Source organism: Anguilla anguilla, chromosome 12 (genome assembly GCF_013347855.1).
Source record: "Anguilla anguilla isolate fAngAng1 chromosome 12, fAngAng1.pri, whole genome shotgun sequence".
Classification (NCBI taxonomy): domain Eukaryota; kingdom Metazoa; phylum Chordata; class Actinopteri; order Anguilliformes; family Anguillidae; genus Anguilla; species Anguilla anguilla.
This window is the reverse complement of record NC_049212.1, coordinates 27,933,202-27,952,578: the sequence shown is the minus strand read 5'-3', so window position 1 is coordinate 27,952,578 and position 19,377 is coordinate 27,933,202. Positions and strand designations below refer to the sequence as shown.

General features: G+C 39.1%; 1 protein-coding gene across 6 annotated transcripts in view; it reads left to right on the top strand.

Moving 5' to 3' along the window:
- The window catches only part of lsamp (limbic system associated membrane protein), an 869,619-nt gene that overhangs the window by 781,203 nt on the left and 69,039 nt on the right, over window positions 1–19,377 (top strand). The gene's annotated exons all lie outside the window — the stretch shown is intronic.

Sequence of the window (19,377 nt, the reverse complement as noted above, 5' to 3'; positions counted from 1 at the left end):
TGATCTTGGTATGTTCAGTACAACCCAGCTGTCTCAATGTTTCTGTAATGTAGCATGGCCATTAGGTCAATTATCTGTCCACTGTTGCACATTACAGTATATGCACTTGTGTGTGCATAATTGAATTTATATCACATTGAATCACGTTGGAACGTGTATGGTAACATTTTCACATGTACCATAGGTGCATTTTACCGGGTGTGCTCCATGTTCATGTATGCGTGAGAATGAGTGAAATCTGATTTTATTTAAAAGGTCTGCTTGGCTTTGAGTTTGTATATTTGTATGCAAATCCCAGTCGGTATCAGGTTTCTGGTTTTTTCATTGCCAGGCTATCTTTTGAGTGTCTGAAAGGACATTAGCACCCCAGTGTTTAGGTTTTATTTTTTCCCAACAGGAAGGCAAGGCTTTGCAACTGAAAGTAAATACAATGCATGTATCTCTGGCCCTTTAGAGATTCCATGAGAAAATTGAAAATGAAATATCATTGTGCAGAATGCATCGGTTGCGCTATGCGGTTAGCCGTCTCTCAGCCCACATATGAATCCAACCTTACGGCCAGGGGTTTGATTCCCCACTGCTGCCTTTTTATGTACCGTGATCCCATCTCCATCTGTAACCCTCTGCTCTCCCCTGGCAATAAGGTATTAAAGATGCATAAGGGTAGTGGACAGAATATTACAGTTCTGTATGTACGTGGGGTGAATCCAGCATAAAGATATTTTCTTCTTCAAAAATCCTTTCATCATTCATTAATGCATTCAGTGTAATCAGAGTGAAAGGCTTTTATGGGACTCTCCACTTAATCCTGCCACTTCCAAGTCTTTTTTTACTGTTTTTTTTTTGTTTTGTTTAGTTTTTTTCCCGCTACTCAAGGCTGACAGAGTCAGTGGGAAATGGAGGAAACAGAACTGGAGGCTCTTAGAGAATACATTGGCCTGTAGAGTGACTGTGTGTCACAGACTGGCCTTAGAAGGGCAGTTTCACAGCCTGAGTAACCCTTAAAGTTGTCCACAAGGACCAGAGTGAGAGAATGATCCTGGTAGCTTGTCAGAATTCTCTTGCGTGTGCGGTCAAACTCTGGTTAAAGGGAATCAATACCAAGCAGGCGATGCATAACCTTTACTTAGCCTACACTCCCTCTATCTTCTGTGTGTTATTACACTTATCTGTGGAGCTCTGCATTGCCCCCATCAGTAACAAGTGCCCTGCTTTATACCCTACTGCACTCTGTGCTCCTACATGAGAGAATTATGAATTCATATTCACCCAGCACCCCCATTTCAGCTTTTGGAAAAATAATTCAACCAGGAAGCCATTTTCCAGATCAGCTATATATTAAACCCTCACATTCCTGAGGATGTGAGCGTGATGCTGCCCCTCATGCCTTCTTTCACCTTGCCTTGTATGTCTTCTCCGCATCTTCAGTGCTGTGTACTCTAGCAGCTGACAGCTGAACTGACTCACCCAGCAAACAGCCAGCCCTGAAATCTGACTGGGTCTGAAATGCAGCTCCTCCAAATCCTATTGCCTTTATCCAACAACGTTTCTGTTGCACATCTGCACACCAGGTTCTCTCTGTGAATAAATGAGCAGATGCAAAGAGTATTTAATATTAATGAATACGTCAGGTCATTTCATTTTGCATTTTCACCATTTCTACAGTTTTGTGTGATTAACACTTCTAACAGCTTATTAGGTCATTACTGTAACTGTTTATGTTGTAATATCACAAGAATGTTCTGAACTGAACTGAACATTCTAATGCTGATGTAATCACTACTTGTAATTGAAAGCAATGGAGTTCTAGAACGCCAACTTGGAATTTTGGAAAAACATGACAAAAAACCTACTTGTCAAAGGGTTAAGGGCAAGCTGTTTGGACATGATACATTCATATTGTTCATTAAAAGTTACACAGGTTTGCATCTGTGACAGATCGAAAAGGATTTTTAGTAGCATGCAACTAAGTTAACTTCAGTGTCACTCAGCTGAATTGCACCATTGGAAACTGAGAGGTTATTTCTCTGTTGTTCTGGGGACTGGCATTTGTTAGCTTTCCCCCTCTTTTTGTTTGCATGTTTGCACATGACATACAAGTGTAAACATTCAGATGTGTATCCAGGATCTTCATTTGACCTCTGGCTGAACGCCAACGTGCCACAGGATTATGGTCCTCTTGTGTAGAGCTGTGGTAACACGGAATGAAGCTGGTATTTTTGGACACACACACACACACACACACACACACACATGCATGCACATGTTCACACACACACACACACACACAACCTTTTCATGTTGTATAGGGGCTCTGAAACTATTTTCAACATTTACCGTAGATTGTAGGGGGTATGTGGTGGGTGACGTGAGATCTGCGTAGATATTGAAGTTGTGGTAGTGCCCAAAGCCATTCATTATTGTCTGTACAGTATGTCTTATCGTTGACTTTGAATAGTGTGCAGTAGTCACTTCAATCTATTCATAGTTGGCAAAGACTGATAAAGAGTAAATTATGTTGAAATGCAGAAGACATACAAATGGGTTTGCAGATATTGGCTTAGATTTTGAATTTTGGATTGCCAGCTGGGTGTGTCTGATGAATGATACAAATACAGTTGCTTCCAGTGCTCTGTTATACATGCTAAGTTTGTAGGTTATTAAAGTGATTGCTGAACTATTTATTTTTCACATACGGCATTTCATAATGTTCTTACAATGGAGATTAATTATTTATTATTTCATAACTATATATGCAATATGACAGCAGTATTATCATGTAAGTGCTAAACTCCAAAAATGTGTGCAGCTTGACTTATTGAGAATATTTGCTTGAAATTTTAAATGTGTTCAAAAGACATTGATGAACTGCCGCTATTATTAAATATTTAACTAATACTGAACCTGAGCTAATTTAAAAAGATTGTTCTGTTTCAGATGTTTAGCCTTGTTGAACATCAGAGTTTTGGATTTGTATATCAAGATAAAAATGCTCATCTTGCTATATACATTTTTGATGAATTTAGCAGACAGCTGTTGTGTTTTCTTTTCAGTAATCACAGCTTTTTATTCTTAAATCCAGTTTTCACTTCATCAAGAAAGTGGTAGCTTGTCAGCAGTGTAGATTAGCCTGCTGTTGTCATTTTAGCCTATGATGCTCCAGAAGGTCAGGTGGCACATCTATATATGTGCTTCTCACATGTTAAGAAGACTGTTCTCACCCATCTTGTACAAGAGAACAGTGATATTCTGGGCTTACTGGTGGTAGCTGATACAAATGAATTTTAATGGCCACATGCTTCCTGTCTACAAAGAAACACTTATTATTCAGTATCATGAAGAATCAAGAGCTGTAGTGTTTGTTTGGAGTCAGTCTTGAAACTGTCATAATGGGTGGCCTGAGTTTTTCTGTGGACTGAGTTGACTGATTTTAGCGCTGATCTGCCATCTCTTGCCTCCACAATTAGAAATTCTATTTTTTAAAACTTCGGAAAAACTGGGCCACATCTGCCCCAGAGGAGAGGACAAATAGATACTTTTTCCTAAACTTCCTTTTGTTTATAGATCTGTCATTTGAGACTTATAAAAGTAATAAAAAATAAGATCTAAATTCAGCTGCCTGGATAGATTGGACACTGTTTGATTAAGAAAATGGATAATTTGTCATGCATGGCCTGTAACTGTATTTTATATATGAGAGTATGAGAATATGTGTGAGACTCTTTGGTAGAAATTAAACTAGACCTTTTATTAAACTGTGCCTTTTAATAAAAGCAATTGCATGAAACAATTGGGCCCCTATCGCTGAATTATGAATCTTTTTTCAGGGGTGGTGATTCATATTGTTTGTTAAATGCTTTGCTTTTTGACAAATGGGACTTGTCAGCTTTGTTTCTACCCTGGGTGTGATTCACTAGGCTGCACAAAGTAGTCTAATAACGGATAAGCTTCTCTCTGTTCAGTGTGCTATTGTTGGGAAAATTAGTATTCTTATAGAGAGAGAACAGCTTGCTCTATACTCAGCTACGGGAATATATTATCCATTATACTGACAGGCTGTGGGTCATGTTCTCCGTTACACACTAAAAGTTAAAAAGAAAGCTTTTTTCATCATTATTTTACCTTAGTAAATGTAGAATGTTTTAAACCGTGGTTTTATTTTTATTGCTAAACATGCCAATTGTGTCCTATAAAAATAAAATTCATCAGTTGCAGACTTTGCATATTCACCTTACTGTTTACTCTTATAACCTGTTAAATTCCGTGTACAGAAATAAATGTATCAAATTTTATGATCAGCTTATTAGCATGGTATTTACGCTTAGTGGAGTTTCGAGTGTATTCACTCAGTGTGATTTTCCGGAATAACACACATTAACACTTGTGCATAGCACTATTGGAGGACTGTAGTGAACAGACAGGGATTTCAATTTCTGGAAAGAGCGGAAGACGGAAGTTCCCTGGACTTCCCTGCCTGCTGCCTTCAAACGCCTGGAAATTCAGCGGATTTGAAATCATTTTATCCCTCAGAATTCTGCATTGATTCATTCTCCCCGCTGCTCGCATTAGCTGCATTGTCCCTGCTGGTCGCATTAGCTGCATTGTCCCTCACCGATTGCTGCATTTTGCCGAGATATACCCTCACTCCTGGGGTTCAGCATGAACCCGGAGACCCTCCATATTGTCAAGCAGCTGATTTTGCTGCAACCACGATGCCACAGTTTGCCAAAAGATTGTCAGCTGAAGCCTGAAGATAAAGGAAAAGTCGTGATTATCGATCTCACGATTACCAGCTGTGCACTGTCAACTGCTTTCAGGCCTTTGGAACTCTCAGCACAGTTAGCTGGACTCATTTAGGTATCTCTCTGTATAAAAATGTCCAACCAGAGTTATAAGTGCACCGTTCTAATGCACTGTGGTACGGCAGAGTCCTGCGGTGTTCTAGCGATGCTGTCTCATAGACATATTTCAAAAGACTGAGCTGTATTAGGGCCGTTTAGGAATAAATGAGCGAGATTGCACACTAAATTCTCCTGATTGATTGTTAGCTTATTACAGAGGATAAATTCTGATGCATGTGCTTTAGTTCTTATTAGACTCAGGGGGGAATCCACAAAAAGGATTGTGTTGCTTCAGGGCCTGCTAAACTGGTTCAGTAGCTGGAAAAAATGATATACGTATTAGCAAAGCACCCGCAGTGGGTGGAAAGGGCGTGAAACGTCTCTACCAGGGAAACAGTGACACACTGTAATATCTGGGTGATACGTATTTAAAATGTGTTTTCCATGTACATTTCAGTGCCAAAATGAATGGGGCTCAAGACGGGGCATGGCTGATTCACAAAAATGATAGCAAATTACCACTGACAATAAGCATTGATTTTTTTAACACAACCTGAAACCTCCCGTTAAGGCATTGTAGCCTGCTTACAAGCCATGCAATGTATACTTGTCAACATGTCAATGGCCATGAGAGCCATTATAGTTGCAAAAGGAAGACACCACTAACATATACTGCAATGCTGGGATTGCCTGGTGATAAAAATGACATTAAACCAGACCCCTGTGATTTGTTTTCTGTTATAATTGAAGCTGACCTTTTCATTGTACAGAGACAAATATTTTTACAATTCCAGTAAGCAGGTTATGTTAATAGAAGTAATTTATTCAAAATGCTCCAATTCTATGATTTGGTATGGTAAGTTGTTCCAAGAAATAATGAAGAGGTCCATTTGCTGGTCATTCAGCCGATTTCATCTTTGCCTCAATGATTCCTTTTGTTAGTTGTTATTATTCCATTATTATTCCACTATTATTTCCGTGCCAAATTAATCCCTTGCAAAATGACAGGATAGTTTGCAATTTATATTAACAATTCCGACAAGGCACAGCCTCAGTATAAACTTTGCATGACCTTCGCTCAAAAAAATGTTTCGTAAAGGCTCAACTGATGGCAAAAACATATTGTAACAATGCTTGAGTGAATCAGTCGTTAATACAACATCAATAGTGTTAGCAGCTGTTGTGCAATAAGGAGCATTATCTTTGCTTGCTATTTTTTCTCAGCGGATCTACTCCTTAGTTTTTGTTTTTTTTGGGGGTTTTTTGACCGGCATTAATTATGTAAGCACACACACATACACACTCACACACACACGCCTGGATTCTTTCATCATAGAGTTCAAATAAATGACCTATGTTTAACATATAAAATTATTAATATATTAAAATCTGAAATATACTTGTTTGATTCTTGAACATATAGGAAATTGAAAAAGGAAAGCTAGTTAGCTATAAATTTGATGGTATAGTATTCCATAAAGTTTTTTTTCTCTATCTGTTTAACTTGCAGTTCATATGTGTGTTTTAATTCTCCTGTTCTCTGAAAGCATATATTTCACAGATGCTGTGTATTCATGAAACCAAGTAAGTGGTCTGGGAGCACCCATTGTTTCAGATTGGTCTATAAGTGTAAAACAAAAGCTTTTGTACTGAATTATTCAGCACATTTCACAGCAGTGACTCCGTTGAGAAATTGAATGTGTGTCAAAGCATTCAGTGTGGAGCAGAACAGCGCAGCATGAAAGTTAAAATGTATTTTTTTTTCATGTTGTATAAAGAGCTGTACCCTTCAGGTGTTTTCTGTCTATCTGTGAGTGAAGAATATTGATCAGGTCAGTTGTTCTACTGTGCTACCTTCTTAGAAGGGTGCTCTTTTAATGAAATGGATTACTGTTGGGCTGAAACAAAAACCTGCACCCACACCGGCCCTTTTCAGATAAGATTGTACACCCCTGACTTACAGAGGATGGGATCATTGAACAGTAGGTCAGGTGGTGGTCTCATACGGATGAGTGTAAAACATGGCTCAGGGAATTATTAACTGTGGGGTGATCAGAAAAGGGCACGAATGAGCAGCTGGGAGCAGGAGTGCATGTTCCCTGTCACTTATCTACAGATCCGAGCTCAGGGAAGGCAGCTGATCCTGCGGATTAAAATTGCACGGTTTCCTGAATTGACCCAAGGTGAAGCTTGTTGTCGAATTGAGCTTGTTGATTTAAGCTCAGAATGATTGGCGTGCGGTCAGGGCTCTAGACTCTACTCTCTGTGTGTCCCTGGCAGTTAACGTGACAGGTGGCTGACTCGACCGTGCGCTCCCATGCTCTCTCTGCATTCGCATCCAACTGGTAACAACTACAGGTGCCAGAGCTAAGCATCCTTTTTCATTTTCCTCCAGTGAGCACCTTCACCCATCATACACACACTTCATAGGCTCACTATGGGAATATTATTTATTTATTATGGGGACAGCATGGATTCAGTATGGGTACATTACGGGGACATTATGGATTCAGTATGGGTACATTATGGGGACATTATGGATTAAGTATGGGTACATTACGGGGACATTATGGATTCAGTATGGGTACATTATGGGGACATTATGGATTAAGTATGGGTACATTATGGGCACATTACGGGGACATTATGGATTCAGTATGGGTACATTATGGGGACATTATGGATTCCGTATGGGTACATTATGGGCACATTACGGGGACATTATGGATTAAGTATGGATACATTATGGGGGCATTATGAGCACATCATGGGCACATCCCACTGCTGACACTAATGTGGCAAGTGAGGTATTCTCAAGCACTTTATGCTGCCTATTTTTGACACCATCATCCATGTGTGTACAGTACCAATTTTAGGAATCTATACCAGAATCAGACAAATATCCATCACTTGGAGTCTGCGTCACTGTCAGTCAGATTGCCGTCAGGCACAGAGACCAAATTCATGGCTAGACTTGGAACATATGTCACATTCTAAAACAAGTTTTTTCTTCAGAGGGGTGTTTATATTTTAAAAGGATTTCCTTACAAATATGCCATGGCAATATGAGATTGGATACTAGAATGATGTATGAATGTAGGAATATTAGATACTCTACACATGGTTTTTCAATACGTGATGGTTGAAAACAAAATACTTTAGATATTAAAATGATACCGCTGCTGCATCAGGAGAGATTGGAATGATGATGATGTTTTTGATGGTTATTATCCCTGTTGTTATTTTGTGGTCATCCTCTCTTTTGTTATTTTGTGGTTAATCACTCTGTTCTTATTTTGTGGTTGTATTCTCATGTAGTTTACAAACTCACAGAGATTAAAAATGCAGTTTTATAGATTAGAATGTAGTGGCTAAGTAAGAGATCAGATGTTGGCATGACAATGTTACTACATTGTAAGGATTAAAATGTTGGTATCAAGTTGCAAGATATTGGTCCTCCTCTAACGCTAATGTAGGGTCATATTACAACTCAAATCATATTATGTACAAAGTGCCAATTCCAAATGTATTTGTTGTTGTGTTAATGTCAATATGTCAATGTGAAATTGATAATTTAACAAAAAAGTAACACTGCTTGATATCAACTGAATATCAGTTGAATGTCACTTGCATGTCAGGTTTTTCTCCACAAACACTTATCAAGAAACAGTCTATTGACACTCAACAAAGTATCGCTTGACTGTTTACTGCATCTCAACTCTCTCTCTCAACTAATAGAACAGACATCAATAGAAAATCAAATATTCATCTGAATGTCAACTTACTATCTACTGCATGAAAAAGGCCTGTCTGTGGGCATTTCAAGTAATGTTGAATGAATCTAAACAACTGTCAACTAAATATGACATGACTATCAACATGATATTTACCCACATTGCATCCTCATGTAATGTCATTAAAATATTTTCTGACGAAGTTAAGAGCCATTTATTGCTGGTTAACAAAAAAGGAGGGATACTCAGTGAGACTCTCAAGAGAGAATCTCAATCAGCTGTAACTTTAAATTGACACTGAACTGATATTTAGTTGATATCAATTTGAGTGTCAACACTGAAAATAAAGTGTTACTAAAAAAAGAAAAGAATGTGCACTGTTTCTTTCACAGAATGAGATGGCCAGTATGCCATCCTGCCAAGTCACGCCCATACCTATACAGCACCAAGACTTTGGCACTTTTTATTTGCATTTTCAAAAAACAAAGTGTACTGTGTGAGACCGCGATGACATGTCAATTTGCAATGGCATACATTTCATATTTTATCTGAGGCTATTTGTGAATGACTCTGATAGGATTCCAACCGTTATTTCAAAGTATTGCTTTAGCACTTTGTTACCACTGTGCCATAGGAGATTCTGACAGTGGCCAGAGATCTGCCTACTAACGCTATCTCTCCAGAGCAGTGGTATTACCACTGTTGACATCTGGCTGAGGTATGGCATGGCTCCATTGTTGTTAGCGTTACTCAGAACCTATAAATATAAATTCGCCTTATTTTAATGCATTTTTCAGCAGCAATTCAAAAGTTTTTTTTTTCTCTTTTTTCCCTTAAGTTGGAATTGAACGAGATCACCGACAAAAGCTGGTAGGAATCTAAGGATGTGACTGAGGCTAACAGAGAGAGGGTCTTGAAGATTCACAGCATCCTATGAGCTTTCATTCATTTGGATAATGTGAAGGTGAAATCAGTCCCAATTAATAATATGTTATTATCTTTCTCTTTGAAAGGAAGTGTTTGCTATAGTTTTGTGATATATATCTGGCACAGGAAGGATGTTATGGGGGCTGTAGGGGTGTGATGGGGCAGGAAGGGTGTGATGTGGGCAGGAGGGGTGTGATGGGGCAGGAAGGGTGTGATGGGGCAGGAGGGGTATGTCAGGGGAGAGAGGGCTGTTCCTGTGTTCTGGCCGGTGTTTCCTCTATCGGGGGGCTGCAGGTCCATCGACAGCATGAGAGGATTTAACTCTCAGTGACAGTGTTGCCCATCAAGGCTGCTCCTACCTGTTGCCTGGGCAATATAAAGGCCTACTCCTTAGGTCCAGGGAGAGAGACCTTTTGCAGTACAGATGTTATAACTCTCCAGACTTTAGACGGCTGAAAAAAATAGAACCTTTTTGCTGTTGATTTTTGTGACTTTTATTTCCTGTTCTCCTCACACCTCGAGAAGCAGCTGAAAAGGTCAGGTAACCCACCACCCTGTTTCTGTGCGTCCTGCCTGTTCACCGCCTGACACGGTGACTACCCACCACAGCGTGCATCTAATGGTCGATAATGATGTTTCCCCTACCATACTTTGCGTTAGAGCTCATTCATTGGGTCAGGTCTTTGAATGATATTGAGTGGGCCAAACCCAGAACTTTGAAAGGGCCAAAAACAGGATCTTGCGAGGACCAGCTTGCCCGATTCTGCTAGCTTTAATGATATTAAGAAACCATTTCTGAATTTTAAACAGATTATCTTTTGAGTTTCATGGCATAATAAATGTTCACTGCAGAAATAAGAACTGTTAGCAAACTGAATGGTGAATATGTTAGTTTTTCTTTTCAAATTCAGTTCAGTTATATGCTAACCTTGAATAGCTACAGCCATGTAGCCTACAGCGATGCCATGGAACAGCATGAGGTTGTACTTAATCTTTTTCACATTGTTTCCTTCAGATACGCTGTTGCTTTAAAAATATGCATTTATTTTATTGATGGATTAACAGAATAAATCATGCTGGAGCACTGTATGTTGATTGTAGGGGCAGTTTTTGAAAGGACTCAGGCATCATTTATTTTAAATGTGTGGCAGACTTAAAGGGATAGTTCACATTTTCTTGAGACCCAGGTCCTCTGAATTACTCACCAGGAACTATGTGATAAGTTGGGGACATGTCAGGCTGAAGCCCTCCTGTCTCAAGCATGTACAGCTTACTTAGTTAGCCATTAGATATCCAAATAATATTGATATGATTGGGGCTGAGAATCACTGCCTAACAGCTATTTAACAAAGACATGATTAATTAACTAAACTTAAATGAATGCTTTGTCATGTTTATTTCCATGCATAAATACATACCACAATGTCCCAATATAGTCAAAAAACAGTATTTTTATTTTTGGACCACTTGCCTTATCAACGCGCCAGTACTTCACATCTGTTGCAGAAGGAGAGGGCTTGGATGAGCCTCACGTTCCAGGATCCATTCCCACCTGTGCCAGTGTCAATTGTGGCCACCTGCCCCCCAGGGCAACACATCCAGTGTACAGTAATTGATGAATTTGCTGTCCCGAGGTTCATTTGAATGCAATCTGCATCCCATTGTTCTCTAGCGACCCCTGTAGGTTGAACAGGCACCTGCAAGTCTGACTGTTAAGCTCCTCATAAAGTCTCTTCCTCCTCCTCTTTGACCTGTGGGCTGTGGTGTGATAAGAAGCAACGCTTGACATTGCAGGTTTTGGACGAGGCGATCACATGCTTCTCCGCTTGCTCCTGAGTCGAGAGATCTGATGAGCGCTGATAAATGCAGTTTGGCATTCAGAAATTGGAAGAAGAAGAAAGGGGAATAAAGCACAGAAAGAGGAAATATATTAAATATAATGCACACCTACAGAGGGGACCCTGTACTCCTGTATTACCATCTACAAATAATCTTCCCAACAGTTATATGCAACGGCATCCATTGTGTGATTGGCCCAATGAATAACAAAGAATTTTAACAAGTGGAGTTATTGTATCTATTATTGAACCCCATTGCAAAAATAAACTATATAATAAGAATAATAATAATAATAATTACAACACATTTCTTAGTAAACAGTGTGAAAAGCATTCAAGCATTTTATGTCTCACTGTCATTTAGAATGTTACCATGCATTCAGTTTGCCCATGCCATTACCCCATATTCAAATGGCACTACCATGAATTTAGCAAGGTTTTTATTATGATTACTTTCCAGTTAGCAGCCATTACAGGAGCTGTCATGCCTTTGCGCCAGGTACAATGAAACCGGCCCGGCCTTTGTTTTGAATGTTTCGGTAAATGGAGCCTTTCATTTCTGATAAAGGAGGAAGTGTGGTTAGAACAGAATGTGACACTGTGTACTGTAAGGGTCTCGCCATTTGCATATATTTCACCGCTGTGATTCTGTTCATGTAGATCTGGTTGAAGAGGTCTGGTTGAACTGTATTTATTCACAGTATTCTAACAGAGTTGTTTTTATATGGCGTGATCTGGTCTTGGGTTGTTAATGCACTAGTAAGCGTGTCTAACAGCAAGAAAAGACTATAGTTTACAAATGCAATGGAGTAATGCACTATGGGATTGTAAGATCACTGGAAATCTCATAGTGCCTATAGATTATAAATGACATTATCTTATAAATAAATTTATAAGATAATATCCAAATACTTAAATTCATCATCTGATATATATTTATCATAATTCGGTTTTTATAAGATTGTCTTTTTCAGCAGAATGCAAATACATGCTAGATGCCTTGACTTATGTCTGCATCGCTGCCTGTATCATGTGCTGTTAAATGAATTAATCGTAATGTGAAGCTCATTAAAGTCTCATATACAGTAGCACCAAGAGAACCCCCTTCAGGCCTTCTCCAGAAAAAGTCCCTCTGTCCAATGTCTGTTTGGGGCCTGTGGGAGTTCATTTAAGCTTTTTGTTGATATGTGCATAAACACTGAATAATGCACAGAGATGCGGGAGTTCCCAGTGAGTGCAGGAACTCGCTCTGTAACGTGTGAAAATGTAGCCAATTACTCAGGAGCATGCAGACAGTCCTGCGCAAACCAGAGTTTGCGTTACATGCTGTGATTCACCACCAGAGTTTACCTAAGGATCTTCAGCATGCGTGCTCTGTTAAGGTACATGTTGGTGGAGGGGGAAAAAAGAAGAATCTGTGATGAACAGGGCCTTCTTTGTGTGAAACAAGCAATTCTTTGTGATAAACAAGGCATTATCTGTGATAAACAGTGAATTATCTGTGATAAACAGGGCATTGTGTGTAATAAATAGGGCATTCCCTGTGATTAACAGGGTGTTGTCTGTGATGAACAGGGGCACCTTATGGACTTCATGAGCACATCCCACTTCTGATACCAGTAGGTTAAGCAGGGCGACAGCATCTGAATGTACCTATAGATGAACAACAATATTAATGTGATGAACAATAGATACTAACAATAATACTGTGTAACTTTCCTTTTTGATTATTTATTAATTTGAGAACTGCAATTATCAAGGGAGATTTACTTTATTTTTTAAGAGTTTACAACCTATTTGGAGGCACAGTTGATAATAGGCTCTGAATAGTAGTTGTTCAGGAACTGAGATGGATAAATTTATATATTTGTTGCATTGTTTTGTGCAGGTGCAATTTTGTGGAAATGAGCTTACCCGGAAATAAAACCGTTGGTTCCATGTAGGGCTAATTTTCAGTTTTGGTCTCTTTACCCGAAATTGTCTGTGCATTAGGAACACAGAACAGGAGGAGCTGTAAAATGTTTTATTAACTTCAACCATCAATCATTTCCCCCTAACATTTTGTGAGCAGTAGTCTATTGTCAATTAAAAATCTGCGCTGTAGGCACAAACTGAATTAATAGGATCTTTCTGTAATAGGAAATTCTCCCGGCTAAGCAGAATTAAATATTAGGAACTACTCTGACAAAGTAAACATGTTTTCATCCTGCGCCATGTAATTTGTGAATCAGCCAGTCTGCTGAATGATGAATTACGATCACCCAAATTGTCCTTCTGAATTTTAAATTCACCAGACACCAGTGGGCTCATCTGAGATCATTTGAATGATGGCCTTTGTTTCTGTGGGAATGTCTCTCATAACATTTGTCCTCAGTAGGGCTGATATCTGTGGTGCCTGCATGATTTCTCCTGAGGTACGCAGATGTGATAGATTATGTAAAATTGTTTGTAATAGAAGAGGTTGCAATTAAATGAAGACGCCTAAGTCGGTTTGTTTCAAATTCAGTTGCATTATTGTGCGTTTCCAATCCGAAACTTGTATTTATTATTTAATAAAATGAAAAAGAGAGAAACCTGGAGGCTGTTGAGGTATGCTCGGTGTGTACTCTGCATACAGGTGCGAACCTGGGGACACAATCCTGCAGGTGCCGCTGACTGAGAAAAACGTGCGAATCTGCGAGATGTCAGTGAGATTTTTCATCGGAATACAGGAGCGCAGCGAATGCTAACTATCACCATGATGGTGACAGTTAGGGACCTTGGCTAGCTTTCCCAGCTGTCTCATCTCCCTCTAATGTGGGGTTAAGAAAAATTATAAAAATTATTTATATGGATACTAGCTGTATGATTTTGTGATTTATGCAACGGTTCGAGGTTGGCATAAGTTGAATGACATTTGGTGCTTTAATGATGTTGCAGATGCGCTCACTGGTCTGAGAATGCTGTTGGCCAAGTCTGGTACTGTTCCTCATAATGGATGCACTTAGGTATTCTTACATTATAAGGCAAATGAATGTGATGTAATGTAGGTTAATGATGCAATGAACATTATTTGATTGCATATTCTATATTCTATTAAAGAATATCAAAGTTTCAAAGAATTAAAACTTTTAAAACCTAAACACTGTTGTACATTTAAAATACTGGGATTTTTAGGTAAAGGAAGCTTGGCTAATTTGCTGTACCCTGCATAGGCCGATGTAAACTAGTCTGTTGAATGAAAGAGGGAACAGTGGTGGAGATAGTGTTTCCCATTTGTAGACAATTTGAATTGAGAGCACTTAAGTATTCTGTTGATCTTACTGAGTGATAAGAGGTGAAAACTTTTGTTGAGTTATCAAATATTAATGAACCGCCTTCAGCACTGGAATAACCCGCAGACATGCGAGTAATTATGCATTTAAGGAGATTGTTTATTTGCATATTTAAAAACAGAGGGTTTTTATGCAGATTTTTTTTGCCATGTCATTAGCTCAGAGCCACGTCGGAGAGATGTTCCTTTGGATTGTTTTTAGCTTTCCCAGCAGGGTAGCTCAGAGAAACGTCATGGCTGTTTGTATTTCACATTCAACCAGCTTTTGTTTTGGTGCCTCAGGAAAACATGCTCTGAGCGTTTCTTTGCTGGAATGATGGTTCCGCTTTCGTGAAAATGAAATCTGCGGGGGTCCGACGGCACCCGCCTGTGCCGTTCAGAGATTCTGTCCTGCGTTTATACCAGGCCTCATTTGAAGAAGACCACCCGAGCCTGGCACGGTCCTTTTCTGAAAGTATCGATCGGTGCTCTGCGGTGTACCCACAGTGAGAACCCAGTCGATATTGGTGACAGCACCCCAGGCATTTCCTTTAGTTAACTACTTTTTAAGGTAATCTTGTATTTGTTAAATATTGAGGAAATCTCCCACATTTCTCCATACCACCTGGTTTGCCAAAAATGGGAACGGCCTTTAAAATGCTGACTGTAACTTGCAAAAACCATCCATTCTGGCCTTCAATCCTTCAAAGCTTACATGCTGCTCTGGTCAGTTCACTAAATTCAATATTGGAACAACTGGAGTATTACCATGGTTGCAGGGATTGTAGAATTCGCAAAGCCAACAGCAGGCTTGGAGCAAAGTGCCTCTAAAGTAAAGCTAGAGGGAAAAAACAAGCCTTTTTATAACAAAAAAAAAATTAAAAATTCCTTTTGTGTCCTAATATTCAGGTTACAAAATCAAATGCATTAGCTGATTAAAACAGCAGCTGACCAGGCATTTACAGTGTATGCCATTTTGAAACAGTTATCAATGAGATTTCATGGCAGTAATACTTTGTAATGCATGGAGCATTGCAGTGCATTTACAATTTCCATGTAGTATTTTCCTCCACCTACCCTCCTCTTGCCAAATGGTGGAAGCTAAGCAGGTGACGGCTTGGTTATTACATGAATGGGAGACTAAATTGCTCCTGGAAGTGTTGGTGGGCCAGTAGGGGTGATCTTCCCTCTGGTCAAATATGCTCCAGTGCTGTTGTGGGGATACTGTGCTGTAGGAGGTGCTGTCTTTCAGATGACACATTAAATCGAGGTCCTAAGTCTCTGTGGTCATTAAAGATCCCATGACACTTATTCCAAAGAGTAGGGAGTTCCGCAGTGTCCTGGCTAAATTCCCAACCTAGCTCTTTCAGCTTGCCACCTAATCATCCCCCAGTTTAATTGGCTAATACCTGTTCTCTCCTTCTGTACCTCAGCTGATGTGTGGTAAGCGTTCTGGTGCAAATTATTATTTGCCTAAATAAAGTAGAGTTGTAGTAGAGCTGTAAGAAAACATGAAAACATATGTGTTTTGGAAAGCTAATCTGCTACAAATGTCCAAAAAGGTTCTCTAAGCTTTTAGAGATGGTTGTCAGAAATGGAGCCCTGTGTACTGTGGCGGTTTTAGTGCAGAACCATGGCTTTGTGCATGTGCCAGGTGACCTGTGTGTCCCTCTGTCTCTGCCTCAGTCATTGATCATCATGTTTGGTTCTCTGTAACCAAATGAAATATTAACGCTTGTTAAATATTGCTGCTCAAGCCAACTCATCCCTACAAGGCAACACTCAGCAGGACAAATGTAGCTTATTTATCTTTGGTTCTCTTCTACTGTCAGACTACTCCCCAACCCCCCCCCCCCCCCCCCCCCCCCCCAGACTGCCCCACACAGTTTTTGCAGCCTATGCCAGTGGTGTAAGACTCCAGTCCTACTGATTTTTGGAGAATTTCCACGCTTAAGTGATCAAGTTAAGTCATCGATTGGTCAAAGTGTCCACACACCTTATTTCATAGCAAAAGGCTGTATTGGTAGAATATAACAGACACCTCAGACCATTCAGGAGTTGTGACTGAAACCCATATCCTATATCCAGCTTGCTGGCTAATATCATTTTGAGTAGTAGACCAAATTAGTACCGAAAGGGTCTTCCGCATACTATCAGTTTAAGCTCATACCATGACGCAATCGGGGATCTGAATATTAATAGCACTGACAGGAGTTCGGCAGCAAGCTTTAACTGGCAGTGTTGGCTGAAATCAGACAAGTTGTTATGTGCCAAAAACTCTGTGTGCTGCAACTGAAACTTGGCTAGATGGACCCCAGTCAAATCGGATAGTGGCACCCCCCTCTGCCACACTGTGAATTATCAGTGACAATTATACTGCATTATTTCTACTGACAAACTTCTGCCTTAAACTTTCAGAGCAGCAGTTTTCATGTTTTAAAGAGCTTTGGGTTTCCAAGTAAATCGGCTTTCCACATTGAGTTCAGAAATGCCAATTACTCCACAGGTATCTACTGTATTACTTAATGATCTTTGCAACCACCTGGATTAAAATGGGTCTGCACATATCTGGTGTGCTTAAGTGTGATTATCAATGATATGAAATGTGTGAAAGTTATCCTTCACCCTGACTGTCACAAGGTTGCAAATCATCATTTTACTATCATTTCTCACACCAGGGAAGATATGCCCTAGTGTCACAGCTGGCAAACTACTGCTATTTATTTTTTTCCTCCTTATTTTAAACTCAGTTTATGGTGATTCAAATAGCTGTAAAAGTCAGTAGCCATACATTTTAAGCTGGGTAAGCTATGTTGACATGGTCAACATGATGATTTAAGAGCTAACTAATTGTGTAATGTCAGTGGGTTTATTTTGATTTGAAAACATCTAATGTGAGAGTTGCTTTGAAAATTACAGTAGATTTCATAAGATTGGCTATGATCTATGTTGCTTTGAGTTGCATTTTCGACAATAAAATATATTTATATGAAAAGGCAAATATGTATGTGATTGTTCAAATCAGTGCACATTCATTTAAGTGACAAGTTTTGGAGACACAAGTTGAAAGATATTTGTTTGTGGTAAAACACATTTGTGACATGTCTCTTATTTATGGATCATGATATACGCGTTTGTCAATAATATTGAGACTAATCTCTCTCCATACAGAAATGTCTCTTTTTGTAACTCTGAGTGGAAGAAACGAAACTTTTATCCTGTGCTCATGGAAATGCAGTGTTTGTCTGTACTGAGGAGACAGTGTCTGAGTGGCCTTCCAAAGCCAGCCTCCCCTGGTGCAGCGTGATCAACTCCAGGGACAAGCCAAGCCTGCTGTCTGAGACTAATTCTGAATGCAGGATGAAAACATTTTATTATTGTGAAGCTTTCTCCACTGTCCATTTCAATGCTTCTGAATAGGCACGTCCACTGGATTTCCTGTAGATTCTCTTCAAACAAAACTTGTTTAATGGCAAATCAAACTGAACACAATGGGTACTACCAACATGACATTTACCAGCAGGAAGGAAAATACCCTGCAATATTTTATTTGCACAGAGCTATTGTCAGATCAGCACTTCAACTTATGCTCTTCAAGTTTTTCATGGAATAATTCCATCCTGTGACTGCCATTTTAAATGTGCGGGTTTTTAAAGTATAAATAGTGTCATATTATAAGATATTCTTATGCAAATTCTACCATTTTTTTATTTCATATCAAATTATATTTTGCTTCTTATTAATTAAAAATGAAAATAATCTAAAGAGAATATTGCATTCGTGGAATGTAGAGGCATGAAAAAACAGCAAGAACACAGGATGATGATGTTGATGATTAATCACATATATGTTTATATTACAATTAGCGATCCTTTGATGAAAAAATAAGCACGCTTTAAACACACTGCACATGTGGAGCTGTGCACACAGTGAGAATTTGCCAAAAGCCCATTTGAGATATCAATAACTGCTTATAGTAAAACAATACATAAAAGCCCTGATTCATTCAAATGGATATTCTTATCTCTACTGCTTTGAGCACTGGCCTCTTTAACTGGCTGATTTATGAGCTTGCTGGACTTTATTCTGCCTTTTCTGAAAGGATGTCGCCATGTGTAATGTCTGCTTTTTTGCAACATAAGTGAAGTCTTAGGACAGTGCATGTTTTCTAAGGATTATTCAGTTTTCAATTTTTGTTGTTGTTGATGTGCTGATTCATATGGAAAGTTTTGACTGTGCTGCTGTAGACAGATGCGAATGTGAAAGCAGAATATTCATATTATTTGAATTGTTCAAAGGTTTTTGACTGTAACAGTAGCATGACTCTCCATGAAAGTGAATTTAAAATAAGATGTCTCATCAACAGCCTGAGCTCTTGGAAACCAGCAAATTATTGACCCTTCTTTCTGGTGCATTTTTTAAAGTCTAATTGCAAAATGAGCAAAAAGCAAAACAGTAAGTTTAGTGTTTACATTAAGAACCCTTCTGAAGATATGAAAGGCACTGTAGACAAAAGAAAATAAAAGGCGTGGAGCAATTTCTCTCTGATGTTATTCTCGTGAAGTTTACCGATACAACTGTTTTACATAAATTAGTATTCACAAAATAAATGTAACATACCAAACTGTTTGAATGAAGTGCATGAATAATGCATGAAAATGCAAATGAACATCCATTTGCCAACCGCAATAGCTCTGTACTTTGGTTTCTCCTCACCGAAGCTTTGTTCTTCTGTGTTTCCAATC